The sequence below is a fragment of the Mauremys reevesii genome, linkage group 12 (genome assembly GCF_016161935.1).
Source record: "Mauremys reevesii isolate NIE-2019 linkage group 12, ASM1616193v1, whole genome shotgun sequence".
Lineage (NCBI taxonomy): Eukaryota > Metazoa > Chordata > Testudines > Geoemydidae > Mauremys > Mauremys reevesii.
In genome coordinates, this window is record NC_052634.1 from 26,774,166 (window position 1) to 26,778,202 (window position 4,037).

Genomic DNA, 4,037 nt, shown 5'->3' on the forward strand with positions numbered 1-4,037 from the left:
TGCAGGGGATGAGGGCTCTGGCTGGGGCTGAGGTGTGGGGATGAGGGCTCTGGCTGGGTCTGAGGATTAGGGTGCAGGGGGGATGAGGGCTCTGGCTGGGGCAGAGGATTAGGTGCAGGGGATGAGGGCTCTGGCTGGGGCTGAGGTGTGGGGATGAGGGCTCTGGCTGGGGCAGAGGATTAGGGTGCAGGGGATGAGGGCTCTGGCTGGGGCAGAGGATTAGGTGCAGGGGATGAGGGCTCTGGCTGGGGATGAGGATTAGGGTGTGGAGGATGAGGGCTCTGGCTGGGGTGAGGATTAGGGTGCAGGGGGATGAGGGCTCTGGCTGGGGCTGAGGGTACGGAGGGGATGAGGGCTCTGGCTGGGGCAGAGGATTAGGGTGCAGGCGGGATGAGGGCTCTGGCGGGCTGAGGATTAGGGTGTGGAGGGGATGAGGGCTCTGGCTGGGGTGAGGATTATGGTGCAGGGGATGAGGGCTCTGGCTGGGGCTGAGGGTATGGAGGATGAGGGCTCTGGCTGGGGCAGAGGATTAGGGTGCAGGGGATGAGGGCTCTGGCTGGGGCAGAGGATTAGGGTGTGGGGGGATGAGGGCTCTGGCTGGTGCTGAGGATTAGGGTGCCGGGGGATGAGGGCTCTGGCTGGGGCTGAGGATTAGGGTGTGGGGATGAGGGCTCTGGCTGGGGCTGAGGATTAGGGTGCGGGGATGAGGGCTCTGGCTGGGGCAGAGGATTAGGGTGCAGGGGGGATGATGGCTCTGGCTGGGGCAGAGGATTAGGGTGTGGAGGGGATGAGGGCTCTGGCTGGGGTGAGAATTAGGGTGCAGGGGGGATGAGGGCTCTGGCTGGGGCAGAGGATTAGGGTGCAGGGGGGATGAGGGCTCTGGCTGGGGATGAGGATTAGGTGTGGAGGGGATGAGGGCTCTGGCTGGGGTGAGGATTAGGTGCGGGGATGAGGGCTCTGGCTGGGGCTGAGGGTACGGAGGGGATGAGGGCTCTGGCTGGGGCAGAGGATTAGGTGCAGGGGATGTGGGCTCGGGCTGGGGCAGAGGATTAGGGTGCGGTGGGGATGAGGGCTCTGGCTGGGGTGAGGATTAGGGTGCAGGGGGGATGAGGGCTCTGGCTGGGGCTGAGGATTAGGGTGTGGGGGGATGAGGGCTCTGGCTGGGGCTGAGGATTAGGGTGCGGGGGGATGAGGGCTCTGGCTGGGGCAGAGGATTAGGGTGCAGGGGGGATGAGGGCTCTGGCTGGGGATGAGGATTAGGGTGTGGAGGGGATGAGGGCTCTGGCTGGGGTGAGGATTAGGGTGCAGGGGGATGAGGGCTCTGGCTGGGGCTGAGGGTACGGAGGGGATGAGGGCTCTGGCTGGGGCAGAGGATTAGGGTGCAGGCGGGATGAGGGCTCTGGCTGGGGCAGAGGATTAGGGTGCAGGGGGGATGAGAGCTCTGGCTGGGGCAGAGGATTAGGGTGTGGAGGGGATGAGGGCTCTGGCTGGGGATGAGGATTAGGGTGTGGAGGGGATGAGGGCTCTGGCTGGGGTGAGGATTAGGGTGCGGGGGGATGAGGGCTCTGGCTGGGGCTGAGGGTACGGAGGGGATGAGGGCTCTGGCTGGGGCAGAGGATTAGGGTGCAGGGGCGATGAGGGCTCTGGCTGGGGCAGAGGATTAGGGTGCAGGGGGATGAGGGCTCTGGCTGGGGTGAGGATTATGGTGCAGGAGGGATGAGGGCTCTGGCTGGGGCTGAGGGTTTGGGGTGTTGGAGAGGCTCAGGGTAAGGGCAGCCTGCCTCGCCATTAGTGAAGGCAGGCACTAGGACCCTGGGGCAGCAGACAGCCGTTCTCTGGCAGCACAGAGCAGGCAGGGGAGAGGGGCGCGCTGCTTTATATCAGGCAGGGACATGACGCGGAGCGGCGGGGGGGATACGTGCGAGGGGGTGGCAAGTGGGGGCTGGGACCTGCTCCAGGCAGGGTCGCGGCAGCGGGGGGAGACGTGGGGGGGCCGGGGCCCGATCCAGGCAGGGCCGGGGGAGAGACCCAGCTCCAACTGTTGCTGGAGCAGTGCACCCAGCCCTGAATATTCCTGGAGCCCGGGCACCGCACACAGATATAACCTGCCGCCCATGTGCGGAGCGGGCAGGACCCATGTGGGCGGGGGGTGGAGACACACGTGGGGCAGACACGCTCCTGCCGGGAGGGCCCGGGCCCGGCTGCCTGGTTCGCCCCTTGCCCGGGAGCTGCAGGAGGGACCTGGAGCGCGGCTCGGCTGCAGAGCTCAGAGCCCAGGCTGGGCCCAGGAGCGAGGGGATGGGGGAGCTGGGGGTGTATCGGGGGTTGGAGCCAAGAGTTGGGTGGAAATGGGGCTGTGCCACTGCCGCCTGGTGGGGGGGAGCCGCCGGCTTTTTTTTTTGGCTCCGCCCTCCGCGTCCCGATATTTCATCTTTGACATCTGGTCACCCCAGCCTGGTGTGAATGAGGACGTCTGGACCAAGGGGGCAGGGACTGGCCTTTGCTAGAGAAACCACTGTCAAGTTTGAGCCAATTAGGACAAGTCAGCAAATAAGAACAACCTCAGGTCTCAGTAACTACTGCAGGTAGCAAAATCCTACAAGGAGCAGTTTCTGGCACTACACCTGCACAGCTCTGCTCCCCGGCTCTTCTCGGGCTCCTGCTCTCTCCTTAGCTCCGCCCCACTCTGGCCCAGGCAGTTCCAGCTCCCACGGAGGATGGGACCCCCTGGCCTGGTGACTCCCTCATTACACTGCCTGGCCTGTCAGTGTGGCTAACTTGGAGCTTTGGCCTCTCCCCATTGCCCAGGGGCCTGTCAGTCTCAGGGGCCTGATTTCCCATTGGCCCTTCCCCCTTCTATTGGTGCTGGGAACTAGCCAACCAACCCCACCCACACACACACACACACTAAGTTTTAGTAAAGGGCCAAGAGCCCCTTACACAAACCAGCCCCATGAGGGTCACCACTGTGCAAAGAAGGCAGTATGAGCTGGTCCCATGGTGTAATGGGCAGCACTCAGGACTCTGAATCTTGCAGTCTGAGTTCAAATCTCAGTGGGACCTTGTGTTGGCTTGTGGTAAAGCCCTGGAGCTCCCAGTGCTCAACTTCCCTGTCTCCAGCTGTGCAAGAGCAAATCTTTCCCCTCCTGCTGGGTGACTCACCCCTCCTAGAGCCAGGTCTGTGGCTGGGGTGGCCACAGTGGGTTGGGGCTCTAGAACTTGCTACCCTGATGGTTGGGATTCTTGCTGCTTCACCTGGTGCCCACAAGTTTGGCCCTGGTGCTTCCTGCCACACTTTTCCTGGGGCCCACATGGTGCTTGAAGAAAGAAGGGCCAGGGCGGGGATTGATAGTCAGGGCTTGGCAGGAGGGAGGAAGAGCCCCAGGCTGGAGCCCCACACACCTTCCCTCCTCCTCTGGGCACCTAGTGCAGAGGCGGCCCAGCTCTGTCTGCTGGACACCTCGGCAGAGTAGGTGAGTTCATGTAAATACAGTCTGGTCCCAAAGCCTCCCCCAACCCTGGCTCATCACTAGCTGTCAGGGGAGAGCTCATCCACACCTTGCTTCCAAATCATCATTTGAAATTCTGAGGTTGGCCAACATTGCTGAAGCCAATGCACCGACATTGTCAGCAAACACAACAGCAAACACAACCAGGCTTTGTCCAGACTTTTCAATCCTATTTTACTTTCTCAGGTACAGGTATTTTTCATACGTTGGATCTGCTTTTAAAGTGTGTGTTAATGTTTCAATTTCCATTCAAATTTGCAACCAATGACAACATTGGCAGCGCTGCATGTAACTACCTGACCACTGGTGGGGGGTGTTGGGGAAATTCGGGGGAGGGGTGCACAGCCCCCTGGCTGGGGGGCGTATAGGGAATGCCCGGTTTCACTGAATTGAGACTCCTACTGCAGCACCTCAGTAGGTCACATCAGAGAGGAGCTGCAGTGTCTAGGCAGTGGGATGCCTGTGCCTTTAAGAGCCCAGCCCTGGGAAGCCCATGCTGAGAGGTGCTGCCTGTGGGAGGGGAAATAG

The 4,037-nt window shown here is 61.8% G+C and overlaps 1 non-coding gene across 1 annotated transcript; it reads left to right on the forward strand.

Annotated features, from left to right (window-relative positions):
- The first annotated feature begins 2,991 nt into the window (after positions 1-2,991).
- On the forward strand, positions 2,992-3,063 carry TRNAQ-CUG. Its single transcript has one exon. It is a non-coding gene; the product is annotated as a tRNA-Gln (tRNA).
- The last annotated feature ends 974 nt before the right edge of the window (positions 3,064-4,037 follow it).